At 44.2% G+C, this 21850-nt stretch overlaps 1 protein-coding gene across 2 annotated transcripts in view; it reads right to left on the reverse strand.

Moving 5' to 3' along the window:
- The window catches only part of TOPAZ1 (testis and ovary specific TOPAZ 1), a 2616805-nt gene that overhangs the window by 364423 nt on the left and 2230532 nt on the right, over window positions 1–21850 (reverse strand). The window lies entirely within an intron of this gene.

Raw genomic sequence — 21850 nt, forward strand, 5'->3', positions numbered from 1 at the left:
GAAGTCAGAAAGGCCAGGGAACTCTGCAAGACGAGAGTGGAAGCAGAAAGACCCAGGAGGGTGCAAAGGGTGAACAAGATCCAGAATAATCTTCCCCTTGTGCAATAAGATTAGGGAAGGGCATTTAATAATAGGATTACAAACTCTTTTGCTGGACAAGACTTTGAGCTTTTGTGTTTTAGCTTTGGGACAACTTCGAGGCTGAAGAATCATGAAGGAAAATGAAAACTTTTGTTTGGGGCAATATTTGAACATATTATAGATAAGAGACCCCCTGAAAGGCCAGGAGCTCAGAAGACTAGATTTTAATTTTAGAATTTGTATCACACCACCTGCAGTGGTAGAAATCACAAGAGCACCCCCCACTGTGTGTTACTCCAAACAGGGGTACTGTTTAGATAACAACACACCTTATTTCCTGAGTCCCGAACAGGAACTTGGTCCAGGCCCTTCCTGGACAACATCACTACAAAACCATTTGTTTACAACACAATCTTATCCTGTAAAGTAGGTCAGTGCTCGGACATCATCCAATGTGTAAACAGTAAACCCATGAAATTAATTGAATTGAGGAACATATGGGGGAAATACATGGTTTGAAATTAAGATTCGATGAGCGTGAGCTAAAACCAGCTCCTGGGTATCTGGCATCACCCAGTAGGCAGGAGCTACTGAGGGAGAACCAGAGTGAGTATCTAGTGCACCATGAAACTAACTTCCACATGAGACACAGTTTAGCTTGTTGTCTATTATGTACGATCCATTATGTTTAAATGTGTACCATATATTTTGCAATTCTTCATTAACTTCAGATACCCAAAGTTTTCAGGCAATAAGCCCCTCGCCGGCGGGCCATTACCGCATAAGGTAATGGACCCGGGGCCCAATAGTTATAGGCCAGAGCATAGCAAGGGCATTAATGAAGGCACCGGGGGCATTGCATTATGCGGTAATGGGCCGCCGGCGAGGGGCTTATTGCCATTATTACCCTGGCCCATTAGACCGTGATAATAATGGTGTTTTTTCTCCGGCTGCAAGACCGTTGTGTTCCGCAGCCGGGAAAAAAAAAAGTAAAATAATGGCCGCTGAGGACTGGAAAACGCAGTCTGTTTTCACTTTCCGTGCAGCCATTGTAAACAAATAAATGGCCGCCATGGGAGGGGAGAAGGGACCACAAATATTCCCTTCTGCCTTTCCATGGAGGCCATTCGAGTAAATTGAAAAAGAAGTCAACAAAAAAAAAATGGCCGCCATGGAAAGGTGGAAGGGACTATTCGTAGTCCCTTTTCCCTTTCCATGGAGGCCTGAAAAAGAAAAAAGAAACAAGCAAACACGGGACGAGGGACGCGCAATAGCGTGTGCAGCCTTACCATCGGGTAAGGCTCTCAAACCCACCAATCAGTGCGTTTGTTACACTGAGAAACACTAGCGCCGGGTACTAATGTGACATATGCAAGTTTGCAATTCAACAATTGGCATGGAGAACCAAATGTAGCTCCTGGTAGCTGTTCGTTTCAAGGTAACCAGGCTCTCCTAGGCCAGGAGCAGGAACTAAACAGCTCCTAGCAATTTCGAACACTAATGTAACCTAAAAAAAGGAAGGAGGCCTCAAGTGACATTTATTTATTCATAAAGCGCCAAGCCCACAGACATGATATGATATGTCATTTATAACGCGTCTGTACACAAATGGTCCTAGGCGGCGACAAGACAAGGAGGGGAAAACCGAAGGAGGACAAACCAATGATCTCACTAGGCCTTATCATTCAGATCGCGCAGGGGAGGGGAAGGGGAGAAGTGCAAAAAGGGGGGGTTGGAGAAGCGCAGGTAATCAAAAGTGAAGCCAGCAGTTGGCCAAGTGCAGGTAAACAGGAAGTGCAGCCAACGGGTGGCTCATAAGTGCAGATAGAGGGGACTGTAGGGTTACAGCTACAGACCACAAGTGCTGGGGGAGCCAAGAGGCAGTGCAAGGTGCAACTGGAGAGGCAGGGATCTGGGCCCAAGTTCAGAGGGTGGCCAGGTGACCAGTGCGTGGAACAGGCGGGTCCTCAGCAGGGAGAGGAAGAGAGAAAGCGGAAGCGAAAAGGAAGGTCTCGAGTTGCTTCCGGAAACAGAGATGGGTCTGCTCAAGTTTGAGAGGCACAGGGAAGCTCTTCCAGAGGGAGGCTACACCTGAAGAAAATCGATCTGACCCCAACACTCTACTTGGAAAAGCAACGGACCCTCTTAGAGTTAGAGGTGGATGAGCGGGAGCTCGAGATGGGAGATACTTAGGAAGTGAGAGTTGGAGATAGTGTGGTCCCAGGCCCCAGAAAGCCTTGTGGACAATGCAAAGGGTCTTGAACTTGATCCACTGGGAGCCAATGAAGAGATTTCAGACCTGGAATGCTCAATGAGTTTTACATTTTGAAGGAAGGAATAAAGGTTTTTCGCATACTATTGCAATGAATTCAGATGACCTTTGTTTTAATAGGTGCTATAACAGACGCCCACTCTTGGAAGGCAGCACACACTGGAGGCAGAGACCCAAGAATCCTGCATTAACAAACTGGTAAACAACCAATTTAAAAATCCAGTAAACTGAGTAACCCCATACCTCATTGTGCCAAATCCACTTCAACTTTGATGTGCTCCCTGCCACCTACAAACGTTTATAGCCGGTTATTGTTTCCAACTTATTAGGAACGCATGTCCAAAACTGAAATGTACCATCCATAATTTAAAAAAAAAAAAAATGTTATTTAAAAAGTTGTTTATTAGTTTGGTTAACAAACTTTTACAACATTATAGCACATTTAACATATCTCAACACTCGTTACTAAAATCATTTTCAAAACATATTTTGAGACACTTTACATTTAAGAAATGAGTGCATGTGATTTTCCACATTTTGGTACTCCTTTTTTCATTGCTAATCACAATAGTGGATGTCATAAAACCTTTTTTCATATATCGTCCACAAATTTCAATAACTTCCTCGCTTTCCACTGCAACTCTAAGATAACCTCTCAGTTTTAGAATGAGCTTATAGCTCCTGCGCTCGTAAAGGAATATTTCACTTTATAAGGTAATGACTATTTACCTTTCATTTCCCGTAAATTCATTGGTATTTATCAGTTGATCTATGTGTACACCATCTTTTTGTTCCAACTCATACACCAACAACATAAGGAATTTCGTTAAAGATAATACGGTCTTGATCGAGTTGCCCCACATCATATTTTTCCATCACCATTCCCTTGCGCTTAGGGTATTCCCCATTTTTGCCGTGCTGATTCAAAGTAACCACAATAAATGACCAAATGTTTCAATGATTCAGTTTGTGACATAACTTTACAAAAACGAAGATTGTGTGATGATTCCAGTTCTTTGATTCCATCTTGATGTATTTTCTAAGGTATGAAATTGATTCAGCTTGAATCTCATATATAAGTCTCTATATTTATTACATGGGAATTGCATTAAGTACATTTTCCGAGGGGTTCTTGAGGTTGAATACAGCTTTGCCTCATAGTAATAAGTCTTAGTATTCATCATATTCAGCGTTTTGGTCCAATCCAATTCAAATATGCACTTTTTGACATGCAGCACCCTACATTCGAGATCCTCGGGTGTTAAAGCCATTTCCTTAAGTAAAATTCCCATTTCTTGATAAAATTTCATAACAGATGGAGGTTTAGATTCTGTTCTGTAAACACCACCCTAAACTCTTCATATATTGATTTATTAGGCGGATACATCATCCTTGATAAATTCAACAGTTGCCGCCATTGGAATCTTGCAGATAGTGGTTGTTATGCCCAATTCCTGCCGCAACACACAGTTTGGCATAGATTGGGCCAATCGCAAGGTACACTTCCAAGTTTTTCCCTGTAACTGATCTAAGATGTCATAGATGTCCAATAAACACAGATCAAGCCCATACAATAAAGCAGGTTCTACTTTGAGCATGTAAAATTCTATGAGAGGACATATCGAGAACTTACAGTAACTCTTACAAATCATCATCATTTGCGTCACTAAGGAGGATAGCTTTCTATTCAGCCCCTCCTTCCATCTTATTTTCGAGTTGGTTTCAGTTATATTGTAACCCAAATATTTTAAAGATAACTCTACTGGAATTATCATGGAGTCAATGGTCCATTTCATTGTCGTTGGCTTCCTTTTCAAATTTTTGAAAATCATTATTTTATATTTGTTTACATACATTGCAGATTGTGTCTGTAAAGGAAGTCTGAAAATATATTTAACTTCAATTGTAGGCCATATAGTGTTCTATCGAAAATGAGAATATCATCAGCAAAGGCCAGCCATTGTATTTTTAGATGACCAAGCCTTGCAGGATAGGATATCTCCGTTGTCCATTTTTCATCAATGTCGCAGAGGTAGAGGTTAAACAGGGTCGCTGCTAAATTGCAGCCCTGCTTAACCCCCACCTCCGTTGGTATTGGCCGCGTTGTTGCTCCTGTGGTACTGGTTCTCACTAGGTAGGATGTATTATAGTGAAGCCCCGAGATCAATGACATTATATATGCTGGAATGCCCTTCCGAGCCATTTTTTCCCCAGAGTATTGATCTTATCACGCAAACAAATGCCACCGATAAGTCCACCGAGGCCATGTATATTGGCCCGGAGTTAGGAATTTTAGATTGTGCCAGTAAGTGTGCTAATAGTAATGCATTAAGGGCAGTGCCCATATGGGCTCGAAAACCAATTTGGAATCGTGAAAATATTTTAGCTTCACTAATAGTGGTTTGTAGTTCTTGCAAAATTAAAATTGCAAACACTTTAGCACTCGCATCAATAAGTGCAATATGTCTATAATTTAACAGATCTGTTGGAGTTCCTTTTTTATGGATAGGTACAATTATAGCCTTCACCCATGATTGAGGAGTTGCTTGATTTCTAATAATCTGTTGGATTTGATCATGGATGATGTTAGCCCATAAAATGGGATGTCCTTTGATCGCACATGGCGGGATACAATCCGGTCCAGGTGCTTTCAAATTGTTAAGTTCCTTAATAGCTGTTATAATTTCTGATAAATTCCAGCATGTGAACGATCCCAAAGTAGTGAGTGGCTTGATTGTTTGTGTGCTTGCAAACCGTTCCGGCAGACACAATTTTTGTTTATAGAAATTATACCATTCATCCTCTGATATAATAGATGTTTGTTGACATTTCTTGTTATTTTCGTCATCACGCAAAATAGCCCAGGTGAAGCGCCTATCGTTGCGGCACAAGCTTAATATAACCGCCTGGTTAGTAACATTGTGTTGGTGCATCTTATAATTTTTGCACCTATTTCTATAACAATTGCATATGCGTCTTTTATTTATTTGAAATTCTTCATCAGTCAATTGTAAAGATTTCAATATTCTAATTTCCAGGTTTTTTGTTCTTTTGGCCACTTGAATTTCTCTACTAAAAGTCACTAAGCTGTTATTCTTTGACTTTGTTATTTTTTGTCTAGAAATGAGTTTTGTAATTGCCCCCTTAACGGCTTTCAAGTATACTTCCAACCTTAGTTGTACATTGGTTGGTAGATTATCGGAAGCTACATATCTTTGTATATCCTCTTCAATTAACGCGTTTAAAGTGTCACAAGTATACACGCTCCTAGCCTATCATTTGTAATTAAATCCTGCAAGGGGTCAATCACTAATCTTGCAGCTTTTTGTTCCAACGTTAAGTGCAACATCTTATGATCGCTGAAACCTGGCAACGTGATTACAATATTACATTTGCAACATATTCCTATAGAACCAACAAAGCAATCAATCACAGAATTATTACAGTTTCGGGACCAAGAAGCTATTACTTTCTCAGTTTCGAACGGTACAAAAAATAACTCCCAATTTGTTAGAAAAGAATGCCATGCATCCCCATGTATGGAAGCTGTTGTTTTTTTTGTAGTTGTTAATTTTCACTGAGTTTGGCTGTAAATGTCTAATGCAGTCTGCGTTAAAGTCTCCTCCTAAAATCACATTGTGGCCATTGTAGAAAAACGTCCTCAAATAAGGCAGCTAAATTCTCCATAATCTAGTCTGATTTAACGTTAGTAGGGGTGTGATATAGGGAGATGACCAGGTACCATTCTTTTTCCTTGGTCCCTATTTCAAAACCATTGCCACAAATGATTGGTCCCCATAGGTTTTAGTAATCACATATCCTAGTACGTTATTTAGAAAAATAGCAATTCCCCCCGCAGGCCTTCCTTGTGAACCCTGTGTTGCTCCCATTTGAACAGACTTGAAACCGTTTATCTGAATTGTTAACGAGCTCATGGTTTCCTGTGCGAGGATAATATCTACCTTTTCCTGGGCATTGGTTGTACTTGCCCAGCATAATAGATTTTTAGTACCACAGGAATTCCATGAGATCACTCTAAGTGATGTATTTAACTGTTAGGTGTTTGATGAATTTTTGGATTCTTTCGAAGATGCCAGTAATGCAGACAACCAAGATCAATCCTTACTATTCGCAGACATAGCTGCCAGTTGCGCTAAGACCGCCGTTTCTGATAAATTGATATCTATATTTTGCTCCCTGGGATTCGCTTGAGCTGCTATAGTCGGTAGAGGTTTCTCATTAAATTCAATTGCTTCATTGATAGTTTGTAGAAAGTGCGGCTCCAGTCTTATCATTTTTAGTTCTCTTCTATGCTTCCACAACAATTCAGCGATGATCGTGGATTGTACTTGGAATACCATCCTATAGTTTTTGATAGGCGGAAGCGTAATCCACTCAATATCTCTAGATGATAAAGTTCTCAGAGCGGGAATTTTTTGGAATGCTTGTAGCATAAATGACCGATTTAAGCTCTTTTGTTGATTGATGTCTGGGGGACTAATCCAATCTATGATACACAACATCAGAGGAGTGGGTTGTAAATATTCCTCCTCTATGGCCCCTTCATAGTTGTCTTTTTGTCTATTCATTCCTTCATTTTCCTCAGCGAATTCATGCTCTTGAGAAAGATCCCTTTCATGCTCGTACAATGATCTTTTGGGCAGTAACAAAGGCTGTTCGCCTTTTAAATGATTTTTTTTGTTGTATTTAGCATCCTCATTAGTTGCTAATTCACCCATTTTATGTATTCATAATTATGAATCATACAATTGGTGAAAAAAAAAGATGTCTTAACTTAAAACAGGTTGACCCAGGGCGTGGCAAGATGGCGGGCTGAGTGGACGTGTCATGGTGAAGCTCCGTCCCAGCCCGATGCAATAAAGAGGAAAACCGACATCAGGCACGTTTGTGAACATGAATCAGAATGGTATGAGCTGAAGCAGAACAGAGCGGGTAACAAAAAGGAGCAGAGGAAGAATCTGCAGCCAGCGAGGGGGCAGGTGAGGCAAGCGGACTGGCAGAGAGGGATGAGGAGGCCTCTGAGGGAAAATGGAGGGCGGCCCCTGCTAACTGCAGCACAGCGAAACAGAGCTGAAGGCAGGGATAACCAGAGACGGTGAGAAATATTGCCAGAGCAGGAGACAGACTCCATCAGAAGAGGACTGAGGCACCCGGTGTAGATCAGGCAGAGGTGGGCGGTTGAGGACGTCACCGGCCGGGAAGACACAAAAGAGACGGGGAGAGGCGGAAGCGGAGCAACGCGACCCCACTGTAGGGGAGCTGATGCTGGAGGAGGATCAAGGAGTGATGTCCAGCGTGTGAAGAGGAAGGTGAAGTGTGCAACCCGTCGCTGGCCTGCTGGAGAGGCGCAGGGTAGCCGGAGCACCACTGAAGAACAAAGGGAAAGGTTGCTGCGTCACTGAAGAGGAGGGACGGTAAAGCCAGGCACAGGAGATAGCAAGCGATCCACAGAGGTGCTCTCATGCTTGTGGCTAGAGCGGCCGGAGAGGAGGGACGGTGAGCCAGAATGCAGAAGGAGCTAACCAGTCCCACGGAGGTGCCACCACCCCCGCAGCTGAAGCCCCAGCGGCGGGAAGAAGAGGAGCACAGAAGAGGGACGGAAGGTCGTGGAAGGGAGGACCAGAGGAGAGATAAGGGTTCACCGCGGCGGCCCAGGAGATCCAATACTTTGGAGGAAGAAGCTGAAGAGGAGTGACAAACTGAGCAGTTGTAAAGCTGCTAGCAGGTATCCGTGTCGGCGGCTCCAACACAACGTAGCCTGGTGAGGTCCCTGGGGATACTGGTAAGACCTGCAGGAGGGGCAAAGCACTACAACCAAACACCTGGCGGGGCCATGGCGTGACACCTGGCAGGTGAATCAGCACAAGAAGACCCCGACGGGGCAGTGTGGTAAATATTACCCCTATCTAAGCAACACCCACTGAGCTGTCCAGTACACCCCACAGGGGCAGTGCAAACAACCCCCATATAGCCCATGATGGACATGGCCTGAAGACTGACTGGGAGGTCTGCCAATAAAAACGCACAATCCAATAAGGCCCGGAGAGAGGCAAGGCCAGGGGCAAAGAAGTCTGAGGAGTCAGAAGAGGAGGAGGGACTCCTCAAGACGCAAGGGGGAGAGCAGAGGGGAAGGGGCCCCGTGCCCCACAACAACAAAGGGGCGAGCCAGGGTGTGTCAAGAGAAAGGCTCAGAGAGCATCAGAGGAGCAACCCGGGAGTGCACAAAGGGAGACCCCTCGCCGGAGAGGAAGTGTGGCAGGAACCAGCGAGGACAGGACAGTTTGAAACTGGAGAGCAGGCTGGTCAATAACAAGCAGGTGGGGAGCGCTGGACAAGTGGAAGAAGGGCACAGCAGGAGAAATGGAGGTACTGGGGATCTGCGCAGAGTTGCAGGCAGTAATGGAATAGAGGCAGTCGATGGGACCAAAAAGAGGAATACTAAACCTCGAAAGCGGGAACAGGACAGACAACAAGGGACAGTTGCAAACAAAGTCTCCCTTTGGAAACCCAGCAAGTCAGAGTGACGGTGGAATGGCACTCACTAAGGAGGATTTGCTCGCAGCACTGAACAAATTCAAAGGTGAGCTCACTGAGACAGTCAAAGCAAAGTGGCAAGCATTAGAGAAGATCTCTCACGGGCCATTGCGAGCAATCGAAAAGACAGTGAATCTTTAGGAGGGCGAGTAATGGAAATGGAGGAACACTTAACAGAGATGGACACAAGGGCGCCTGAGTGGGCACAACAAAGGAGACAGTGGAGAGAATAAGGGCACTAGAGGAGAAGAGATAACGCCCGGATGAAGGACCTGGGGGAAGGAGTGAATGGCCCTGATCTGGAGGTTTGCATACAGGAGCTGTTTGAGAACCTAGTGGAGGGGGAGCAAGCCTGAAATCTGGGGATAGAAAGAGCACACAGAGTGGGCAGCCAGAGGATGCACCCAGGTACGAGACCTCGGGACATACTAGTCAAAATGCACAAATATAAGGACAAGGCGCAGGTAAAGGAATAGTGCGCTCAAAAATGTTGTCTGAGCGTTCGGGTATGTGGTTTTAAGCTAACTGTGATCAATCGTAAAAACATTTCCTATGCACCTTACCATAGTTTTCTGCACATTTACACATGCAAAATCAACAAGCGGGGCGTGGCCATCTTGTGCTAATCTTATCCATGGATGCCCCTGCAGCACTAAATCATATCACCCGCCCCTGAAGCTGACCTCACTAGATGCGTACGGCCCATTTCACAACACAAATGCACGTCTCGTGTCAACATTCTCTGTGCGCCAGTTAATGTTATGTCTCCATGGAAATGGCAGGACGCCTGCTTCCTTAATAAGTATAAACCGACTGCTTCTCATCAGACAACATCAGAGTTGCTTTTTCAATCGTTTCACTGTTTATTTTTTGTATAGCCTGTGACTCGTTTCTGCTGTGTTCAGCTATCTTTGTTGCATGGAGCCCCTGCAAACAGATACTTATACTAGCATTACTATTGATTTAAATTTTGTTGTATAATGGCAACAATACAGCCCTACCAGTACGAGCCGGAGTATTCCAAGGCGGAATTACTTGATGGAGAAAGATGGGAAAATGATGGTGCATCATACGACAGTTGGGAAGAGGAATCAATGGATCCTGAGCCAGAGCCTAATCGCATGGAAGACGTGTCCACTTGATGTACCTGCAATCGGTGCAAGGTCATGCCAACTAAGGAGGAGAACTGCTGCTGGCGAGAAAACTCTGGATGCTTAGCCTACATATCGGAAGACCCACCACTGCTATGCGTTACCGAGCTGCATGACCAGGGCAGCCTGCCTCACAAGGTCCATGTTGAGGATTATGATGGTACTTATGCACAAACGTCGCGCAACAGTTTGCCCTCGCAATCCAAGTAACGTGTAAGCGTGTTAAGGAGAATTCTCATTCTATGGCAAATTTCCCTTACATAGTGAGTCCCTCAGCAGCTTTGCTGGATTTCTGGAGTTTATTTTTTCCTCCTGGTAAGAGTGTGGGCTTTTTACCCCACTCTTACTTGTGTTTTGCCATGTGTATTTCAAAAGTTGTTGTGATTGTGGACTCTGGAGTACACCACTTCAGTAGCCCCACTCTTTTGTGTGTTACACAGCACCTTCAGTGCAGTGACACAGGGTTGTCTCTTAGACTTCCCACAACTCCATTTTCTGGAGCTGACTACTGTCCCCCAGAAAAGGGTAAAGTTGCCATTAACTTTACATAGTCACTTTTACCACGGATCCAGTACACCCCATCTTATATGGAGTATTGGAAAGGGTTAATTCTTAGCCCTTTTTATCTGTGCCTCTTGGAGCATTGTTTCGCTCCCTTAACATTAAGACTTGGCTGGTGGCAGTGGTATCTACCCTAATTTTCCTACCGGGATTATACTACATAACGTGGTAACGTTTTAGGCTTTTTAGTAGACTCTAACTTTAAACCTGCTTGCCCAAATACTTTTTATCACACTATGCTGACAACTTGTTGCTCACCAATACCTGGCCCATGCATTTTGAATGGATTTGCTTAACTATTCTGTACATTTTTATATATGCTTGACTTTATGTACTTTAACAGCCTCAGAGAAAGAGCTACCCTCGAAACACGTGTCAGGCTGTTCATGGCATTGATTAAATAACTGTACACCTGTACTTTGTGGCAGAAATCTTGTGTGTGGCGCAGTTCGATTGTTATACTTGGTCTAAATTAGTATCTGACGAGTCTTGCCCTTGGACACACAAAATTGCAATTTTGAGTTGGAACACCAGTGGATATAAGCACTTATTGAATAATTCAAACTGCTCCTCAACAAACTTTGTTCTAGTGCTTCTACAAGAAACCTGGTTACTGTTGCCCCCAGCTTGGGATAATCACCATGTTCATCTGGTCCCTGCATTGAAAGGTCAAAAAGGCAGACCAATGTCTGGCCTAGCAACCATTTCTAACATCTCCACCATAACCAGCGTAGCTGATTGCCCCTCTCCGAATTCCTTCATGCAATGCTCTATAATTTTGATACAAACTCTAAAATTTGCAATTGTTAATCTTTATTGGAATCCTGTGGCCATTTTAACATCTATCTTTCTTAAGGACCTCATGGAAGAGATTGCCGCCACTCCTAACATTGCGCATATCATTCTCGCTGGAGATTTGAATATTCATCTTCTTGCACCAGCCAAAGAAGGAAATTCGGAACGAGTCACTCATTGTTCTCATTTTGTAGAAACTGTGAATTTTAATAATGCTGAATGGTGCATTTAAAAGTGACATCCCACCTTCTCACACATGGTCAAGTAGATCACATAAAGCAACTATTGATTTTGTGTATGTAGACAGAATGTTATTTGGTAAAATTTCCAAGTTCATTATTTTGCGCTCTACATCTAGTGTTCACCTGATGCTGACGGTTGAAATTATGGTTCATGCCCAGGGCAAATTCCAGTCTCGACAACAACAGCTGAGAAACTGGACCATAAATCCTCAGCAGAATAGATTACACTGGTCTCACCTTGCTTTGGAAGCGTTTGGTCTTGATTTAGCGAACAACCATTATCTTTTCTAAGAGAAGGGATATGATCCACCGGAAAATCATGACAAATGCACTTTTTTGCATCTCCCCTTATATCTGGTGTTAGAGTATCCAACAATACTTGTCCTAGTCATGTATTCGATCAATCTGTCAGACTTAGGAAGTCCCTATTTCGCAAACAAAAAAGGCAGATCCTGCTTCTTCCGCCACAATATCGTGAGTCATCTTTACGCAAGTTAAAGACTGACTATAAAAATTGGATTCAGGCTCACAAGGCAGAAATGTATCAAAAGGATGGTGAGCGGTGGCTCCATGTGGTCCAGAGTAAAGACACCTCTCAGATCTGGAAGTTAATCAACTCGGGCACAACGTGCTCTCAGTTATCACCTCAAATTAATGGTGTATCGGAAAAAAGCTGGGTCGATTATTTTACAAACATCTATGATCTCCCACACAATAGTTCTGATCGATTGCCGTTTGGCCCAGTTAATCTTCCTTTTTCTCTCAATTATGATCAAGATGATGTGCTTTTTTTACATAAATAAGGCCAGCTCTTCTAGAACTCCTGGCCCGGATGGCCTGTCAAACTTCATTCTAAAACAGAATCCTGATCTGTGTGCAAATATCTTACATACTGTTTTTCTCTCTATCCAAACAAAGCAAAGTACACCACCATCTTGGTGCCAAGCTGTGATAGTGCCAATACATATAAAAGATGATCGCACAAATCCGGCGAGCTATCGCCCAATAGCACTTCTTGATGCACCAGGGAAGATTTTTAGCCAAATTATTCTAAGAGATCTCAACATCTGGGCCTCTAGTGAAAACCGTTGAGGTCCTTTTCAAACTGGCTTTGTTGCGGGCCTTGGCACTGCCATTAATATCACCACGCTTAACGCTATTAAAGCAGCTTATGTGACAAGACACCAACCTCTTTACCTGGCCTTTATAGACTTTCCAGTCGCATTCGACTTTGTGGACCGTCCATTACTTCTTAACAAATTGCTGAGCTTTGGCTGCCCACCTTCTCTCATCTCGCTAATAAATCTGCTTCATACCAACACTGCAACGCAGGTCAACTTAAACTTGAGTGGGAAATAATCTACACTAAATGTGGTCTTAAACAAGGCTGCATTCTTGCCTCAACTCTGTTTATTTTTGACTTGGGAGTTGAATTCTCGAAGGTAACGAATGATGCACCAAGACTTGGCAATCAGGCCATCGCATAGCTTCTCTATGCAGATGACCTGGTTCTCATTTCACAGACGCAAAGTGGATTGCAGACTTTGATTAAACAACTAGAAATTTTTGTTGCCAAAAACAACTTAACGCTCAACCTGGAGAAAACCCAAGTTATGGAATTGAGAAAAAGCAAACCGAAACAACCAAAACACTATGAATGGTCCTTACAAAATCAAAAACTGGTTCTAGTTAACGAATAAAAATATCTTGGTGTTATGTTCAGCAATTCTCCTACAAACAACCCTCAGCAAAGTAGCATAAATGGGAAACTCTCCACTTTAATCTTGCAGGGCAAGGTTCTTCAGGCCAAGTTTGGTAAATTTTCTTGTGCTCATGTTCTAACATTTTATCAACAAAAGGTAATTCCCATCATCACATATGGGGCTTAGAGTTGGATCCCACAAAAGCCATGGTATTGGAATAGAATTGAAGCCCAATTTTGGAAAACAATACTCAACCTTCCCAATTCAACACCAAATGCTCTCCTGCGATTTGAGCTAGACACTATCAATCCACATGCAAGTATCCTGGAAGGGAAGTCTTTTTTGAAAATGTTTATTGGGTCTAGCTGCAAACAATTTGCTTACAATATTGGCAAACTATCTATTGCGCTCTCAACACCTGTATCCGGCAAACTGGAGAGCTACTGTTCTCTCCAATTCGACTGAAGCAAACATCGCGCTAGATCTTCTGCTTAATAATCCAACCAGAGCCAAGCTTAAATTGTATCAACTTGATTGGCACCTTACCCAACACAAATGCTCACAATTAAGAGACTTCGACAGAGCATCCTTTGGTCATAAAAAATGTTGGCAGGTAGCTGACTACTTATTGAAGTGTCCGTCAGTCACACTAAGAAATCAAAGTTTAAGATTTCGTATGAACTTATGGCCAACTAACCAAATCTTATTAAGAAGAGATCTAATCCAAGCTGATGCATCGCATTGTCGATTCTGTAAAATTGGTGGAATGGAAGAGACACTAAAACACATACTAATTTTGTGTGTGGCTTTGAAGAAACAAAGGGAAATTATCCTCCACAAGTTAACTCAAACACATTACATAACTCGTTCTGTTGATGAATTATGGTATGAATTATTTGCCACACCTAAAATTTTGTTAAGAACAGCCACTATGCAATTCTTAAGTGCAGTATTGCACACTGTGTGATTATCTAGCTAGTTCTATTTAGTGTTTTTATTCTCAGCTACTAAATTTTTATATATGCTCAAGTTTTATTTTTAATTTGTGTGTGGTTTTATGTTTGATTTCAGTTAGCTAAGTATTTTGTTGAATTTTTTGTTTGTTTTGTCTGACTTATCATTTTGATGATGCTTTGCACCTACGTTTTCTCTTCCAAAAATGTAATGTGTTTCTTTCTAATGTGATGGAATGTGAATTGTACTATGATACATTTTTTTTATCTTCTTTACTTATGTAAAAATTAGTTTTGAAAGGTTAATTTAATTTAACCAACCCAAAAAAATAATAATTCTGAACTGGGTGCTAAGTTATTTGGAAAACAAAGTCTGGAGAGTGGGTCAGACGGACTTACCCCTCCAGCAAATGTGGATACTGATGTTTCTGATTCTGAGAGTGTTGAAGAAGAAGTAGATAACCCTTTGTTAGGAGTTCCTACCAACCACTTGCCTGCTCAGCAACCACAACCTCTGTCCACAGGGACCCCCACAGGTCCTACACTCACTCCTGAGTGTATTGCACTAGAGAAAATTAGAGTTGAATTAGAAGTGAAACGTATTGAAGCACAAACTGCCATGAAACAAAAAGAATTAAGACTCAGAGAAATGGAGATGGCTCATGCTCAAGAAATGAAGAAATTGTCTTTGTAAAATGTTTCTCTCCCAGAGTCTTCTAGGTCTTCCAGCCCTAAGAGACCCTGAATGTCAAAGGAAATGATTGGAATGTATGAGAGTAAACTTGATGTTTTGGATTGGTTAGCAATGTTTGAGTACAATCATGGGATTCAGGGTATATCGGGGAATCAGTTGATTCCTTGGCTTTTCTCTAGGCTTCCCCCTGTTGCAAGTGATGCTGTAATGGAGTTGGGGGAGGAGGATAAACAGGATTATGAGTGTGTGAAGCTATCATTAATAGCTAGATTTGGGAATACCCCTTTGCAGTACCTTAAGAGGTTTAGGACCCTCAAAAAGCATGATGGTACCCCTTGGGCAACCTGGGTGTGTGAATGTTTGAAAAACTTAGATGGTTGGGTTAAGGGTTACAAGGTGAACTCTTATGAAGTTTTGAGGAATCTTGTAATGTTGGAGTCTATTTTTGATGTCTGCTCTCCTAAGCTTGGACCACACTTGGCTGATTCAAAGGAGATAGATCCGAAGAAGTTAGCTAAGGCTGTTGATTTGTGGGTTGCCAACAGGGCTACTTGCAAGGATTCTGGGGAAACTCAGAAGGATGAGGGAAAGCAGTCAGAGAAAGACAACAAAGAGAATTCCAATAATTCCAATCCAAAAGAGAGCCCCAAACATAACCAGGGTAAGCCACAAGGGAAATCAAATCAGGCTAGTGTACCTTCTGGTGCCAAACCAGATGGAGGTCAGAACAAACCCCCATTCAATAAAGCATTTAGTAAATGCTTTGTTTCTGGATCAACTGACCATGTGAAAGGAGATCTCAGATGTAAGGGTAAACCTTCAGGGGTCCACACTGTCTCCTTAGCCTTCTCCCAGGTGGATGAAGTACCTAAGGCCAGTGGAAATTTTCAGTTACTAGCTGATGAGCCCATGCAAGTCTCAGCTAGTGTTTCTCTAGAATCCTTGGGTCTCTGGGAACAACAGAACATAGATGTCTATAACTTAATCCCAGATAATACTGAAGAGTATTACAAAGATAATGTTCTTGTGAATGGTCAGGAAACCCCTGCCAACAGATACACTGGAGCCAGCATAACTATGTTTTTTCAAGGTGGTGGATGTTGCTAAGGCACCCAAACACCTAACCAAGTTAGATGGAGGCCCTGTGCAAATGGTTCCCCAGTTACCAGCTCTCATTCAGTGCAATGACATGACTGTCAGAATACTTGTAAGTGTGCAAAATAACGTGCCTGGGAGAGTCCTGTTGGGTAATGACCTTAAACCTCTTGGAGTTGTGTCCAGTACCCCCAGGCCTCCCAGCAAAAGGAAGCAGGAGCTTACAAGATCTGCAAGGGAGCGAACCTTGTGAGGCTCTCCTGGGGATTTGATAGAAGAAACTATCACCCCAAGTCCACAGGACTTACTTATTGCTATTGCAGGACAGAAAGAGACAAAGGGGAAACCCAAGTCTGCCACCAAAAAACCAGCAAGCATTCCTGTGCCCAGAAGGACATCACCAAGATTGTCCAAAGTCACATCTGTGACTCCTCCACCAGCTGAGGCTGAGTGTGAAGTTCAACCCTGTATGGTTCAACTAGATACTGAGGAGTCAGATCTAGAAGAAGATCTTACTCTGGTTGGAAATCTTGACCCTGTTGACCATCCTGAGCTGCAGTCTTTACAGGCAGAAGGTGGACCCAACAGGGCAGACTTCAGCAGAGGACAAAGGGAGTGTCCTACTCGTGAAGGTTTTTGCCTACAGGCAGCTTCCCAGCTCAATGGGACTGAGCCTGGAAAGTATAGGTTGCACTGGGAAGATGGCCTCTTCTACAGTGAACCAACTGAGTCAACCCCTGGAGACAGCACAAGACTTGTAGTACCTCTAGTGAACCGACTCCAGTCCCTGCAGTTAGCCCACGAGATACCTTTGGCTAGTCACTTAAGTTTTAAGAAAACCAAGGAAAGGCCCTCACTTTACTTCTACTGGCCAAAGATGGGTTCAGAAGTAGACAAATTCTGCAGGACCTGTCACACTTGCCAAACTTCTACTGGCCAAAGATGGGTTCAGAAGTAGACACATTCTGCAGGAGCTGTCACACTTGCCAAACTTTTGGCAAGGGTGGGGCCAAGAATGTGGCACCTGTGGTGCCTCTCCCAGTGGTGAGAGTTCCTTTTGAGAGGGTCGGGATTGGCATTGTTGGTCCTCTTGACACTCCCACACCTTCAGGTAACAGGTTTATCCTGGTTGTAGTGGATCATGCCACTAGGTATCCTGAAGCAATACCAATGAGGAATGTTACTGCTCCGGCTGTGGCTAAGGCCCAAGTTGGTATTTTTTACCAGAATAGGTTTTCCTAAGGAGGTGATATCTGACAGGGGATCACATTTTATGTCCCACTGCATGCAAGCCGTGTGGTAAACCTGTGGAGTCACCTACAAGTGCTCTACTGCCTACCATCTCCAAACCAATGGGTTGGTAGAGAGGTTTAACAGAACCATGAAGAGCATGATAGGTGCTTTAGAAGAACCCCTTAAAAGAAATGTTTGACCTTCTACTGCCATGCCTTCTCTTTGCATATAGAGAAGTCCTGCAGTAGGGAGTAGGTTACAGTCCCTTTGAACTTCTCTATGGCCATCCAGTCAGAGGTCCATTGGCCCCGATTAAGGAGGAGTTGGAGAGTTCTCCTTCCTCCAAACCAGTCAGAGTGACTGACTATGTAATAGGTCTCCGGATGTAACGCTCACCTGGTATCCACAGGGACGTCACTCAGCCTGTTCTGACCTCTTACGACCTCAAACCCTTCCCTGGAGTCTACTCGACTGGAGACTGGGCCTTGTATTCTCTGAAAGTGTGCTCGCCGCCCTGCTTTCAGCGCAGGGGCGCGTTGAGTGATGCGGGTCTTCACTGGCAAGAGTCCGACAGGTAAGTATAATGAGTCTTTTGAACAGTTCTCTAACTTCGTTCCTTTCCTTCTTTACATGATGGCCGGCGTCCGGGGATGGTGGCGTGCTGCTGAGATGAGTAGCGCTGAAGGTGAGTGAGTGCGATGCGCGATGAGACCCTTTCGTATTTGTATTGAACGGAGTTCTTTTTCTGTGTCTTTTAGGTGCTGCAACGTTTTCAGTGTGGATGCCGGTTATGAAGAAGAAATGCGGTGAGTAAGCGCGGTATGCTGCGCCTCTAGATGTTTGCACGCTAACCTGGAGTGTCTTTTCCCTCTTGCAGATGGATGAGAAGTTCCGGAGACAGAGTTCCCCCAGAGCGGCTGGGATTCAGGTAAGCGTTTGAAGCTCGTACAGTCTTTAAAAATAAGCGAAGATTTGCTGAATGCTTACTAATGCCTTTTTTCTGTTCTTTTACCTTTTCTTTAGGAAGCGGCGTGCCGGGATGGGAATGACACCGCCGAAGATGCCCGCAGAACAGAAGCGATGAATGATGGGCAGAAGTGCCGCAAGGTAAGGCTGTTCCCAACAGTGTTCTTGTTCTTGCAGGAGCTGAGCGCCGAAGAAAGATGCAGGCCTACTGGAGACCGATCCAAACAGGGCGAGTGGCACGCTGCAGGTGCAGAAAACACAAAGCATGTTTCTCCGCCTGGGAGTGGCTTAAATAGTCTCTGGGTATCCCAGGTGTCTCTGGGCTGAACCACACCCAAAAGACTAGACTGCACATGCAGTTCTGGGAACCAAAATATGTGGGGGCATCCATCTTGTCCCCATCAATGCACTACAAGTCCAATCCCCAATGTTATCCTATGGGAGTGAGTGAGTCTGGTGCCACAAGCACCAAGTCTGACTCCAAGTGGGTCTTTGGAGGGATGGAGAGGCCCTTGAGGGCCATGTAGGTGATTGTGGCCTGGCTCCAGCCTGACATCTTGGAGGGCTGGGGACATGAGGGGCAGGAATCATGACACCGCAGGAGAATGTCACACATGATGGCAGAGGCAAGTGATAACTTGAAGGCTGGTCAAGCTCTGGTCAAACACTGGCATGACCAGAAGGCTAACATGGTTGAGTTTACTGAAGACCAGCTTGTTCTTGTTATGGTCCCCACAAGGCAGAGGGCCTTGCAGGCAGAGGGCCTTGCAGGAAAAATGGATAGGACCCTTCAAAGTTGTGGGTAAACTTGGAGAGGTGAACTATCTGGTGGGCTTAGGCAATCCTAAGGAGGATCCTAGAGTCTTTCACACCAACCGTTTAAAGGCTTATGTCTCTAGACCCGACATAGGGGCCTTGCTCCTAGCTTCAGCTCAGGAGGAGGAGAGTGAACCTCTGCCTGACCTCCTCAGAGGCTTACCTTTAGATGAACAAGTGGAAGGAGTTAATCTCTCTTCCAGTCTCACATCTGACCAACAGGATGAGTGCAAATCACTGTTAAATCCGTTTGCCTCCCTGTTCTCACTTTCACCAGGACTGACCCCTTGGGGCCAGCATGATATCCTCACTGGTGACTGTTTGCCTGTCAAAAGCAGGGGGTACAGAATGTCAGACAATGTAAGAACCCATATAAGGAATGAGGTTAACAAGATGCTTGATCTCGGGGTTATAGAGCCCTCTATTAGCCCATGGTCTAGCCCAGTTGTGCTTGTACCAAAGGCAGGGTCTAAGGAGTTGAGATTATGCATGGACTATAGAGCTCTAAATGCAGTCACTAAGACTGATGCCCATCTTTTACCAAGGACAGATGAGCTGGTGGACAAACTTGGTGCAGCCAAGTACCTCAGCACATTTGACCTAACATCAGGCTATTGGCTAATAGCCCTGACAGACCATGCCAAGAAGAAAACTGCATTTTCCACCCCAGCTGGCCTCTACCAATTTAAGGTGATGCCTTTTGGATTAAAAAATGCACCTGCTACATTTCAGAGGATGGTCAATCTAGTTCTGAATGGGATGGAGGACTTCTGCATGGCATACTTGGATGACATTGCAGTGTTCAGCCCTACATGGAAAGAACATATTGATCACTTAGGATATGTATTGCAGGCTCTGGAACAGGCCCATCTGACCATAAAGGTAAGTAAATGTCAAATTGGTCAGAGTACAGTGGTCTCCCTTGTACATGAGGTAGGAGGAGGTGAAATAAGGCCAATGCCTAGCAAAGTACAAGCTGTACAAACTGGGCCACCCCCACTACTCAAACCCAAGTGAGAGCCTTCCTAGGTCTCACTGGGTATTACAGGAACTTCATTGAGAACTATGGGACCATAGCTTCTCCCTTGAATGTCATCTCCTCTCCCAAATAATCTAAAAGGTGAGATGGAATGAGGAGTGCAATCAAGCCTTTTAAGGTCTAAAGAAAGCCCTTTGTCAAGCTCCAGTCCTAAGAGCTCCTGACTATCACCAACCCTTCATTGTACAAACTGGATGCTTCAAATGTAGGTATAGGTGCAGTCCTTAGTCAGCTGGATGAGAAAGGTAGGGAGCATCCCATTTGTTTCATCAGCAGGAAGTTAAAGGATCCTGAGACAAGGTGGGCAACAATAGAACGCAAATGTGTTGCTATTGTGTGGTCACTGAAGGGGTTTAGGCCATACTTGTATGGTTCTACCTTTATTATTAAGACTGACCACCAACCCTTGAGATGGCTGATGCAAATGAAAGGGGAAAATCCAAAACTACTCAGATGGTCAATCTGCCTGCAAGGGTTGGATTTTTCCATTGAGCACAGAGCAGGAAGTCACCACCGAAATGCTGATGGTCGCTCTAGGATGTTTATAACCGACTAGAGGTATGAGATCCATTCAGGAGTGGATTAAATCCTCCTGTCCTTTAGTCTGGGGGGAGAGGGGGAAGAGTGTTAGGGAGAATTCTCATTCTATGGCTAATTTCCCTTACCTAGTGAGTCCCTCAGCAGCTTTGTTGGATTTCTGGAGTTCATTTTTTTCCACCTGGTAAGAGTGTGAGCTTTTTCCCCACTCTTACCTGTGTTTTGCCATGTGTATTTCAACTTTTTTTTGCGATTGTGGACTCTGGAGTACACCACTTTAGTAGCCCCACTCTTTGTGTGTTACACAGCACCTTCAGTGCAGTGACACAGGGTTGTCTCTCAGACTTCCCACCGACTCCATTTTCTGGGGCTGACTACTGTCCCCTAGAAGAGGGTAAAGTTGCCATTAACTTTACATAGTCACTTTTACCACGGATCCAGTACACCCCATCTTATATGGAGTATTGGACAGGTTAATTCTTAGTCCTTTTTATCTGTGCCTCTTGGAGCATTGTTTTGCTCCCTTAACAAAGACTTGGCTGGTGGCAGTGGTATCTACCCTATTTTTCCTACCGCAATTATATTATATAACGTGGTAACGTTTTAGGCTATTTTAGTAGCCTCGAACTTTGAACCCGCTTGCCCAAATACTTTTTATTTCGGCTCTGGTTAGGTTTAATCGCCATTTCTATCCTTCTTGGGTCTTTCATTGCGCGGCAAACCAGGTTTGCCTCCTTTGTTCGCCGACCTTTGGCGGGCTCCTGACCAGAAGCCCTCCTTTGGTGTCTGGGTGTCTAGGTGGGCTGAATGTGAGGGAGGGGTGTAGTCACCCCCTGCACAGGGTCTCCTTGGAGACCCAAGTCGCACTTTGTGTTGATTGGCTGAGGTGGTTGTCCGGGCTGGACAACCCCCCTGCTGAGTTATTGACAGCCAGGCTGTGTGAATGTGGGATTTTGGCATAAAAGGCAGGACTCTTGGGCTAGAAGGCAGAGTCGCCACTGGAACTGCAAAGAACCTGAAGAGAAGCTGACAAGAAGATGGTTGCTGCAACCCCGAGTCCCGGTGAAGCCCTGCTGCAGTCCTGAGCCATCTACCCTTCAACGACAAGAGAAGATCCAGTCCAGAGTCTTCTTCCCTTGAGCCTGGTGGGATCAACC

Source organism: Ambystoma mexicanum, chromosome 2q (assembly GCF_040938575.1).
Source record: "Ambystoma mexicanum isolate Mex_15411 chromosome 2q, UKY_AmexF1_1, whole genome shotgun sequence".
Taxonomy (NCBI): domain Eukaryota; kingdom Metazoa; phylum Chordata; class Amphibia; order Caudata; family Ambystomatidae; genus Ambystoma; species Ambystoma mexicanum.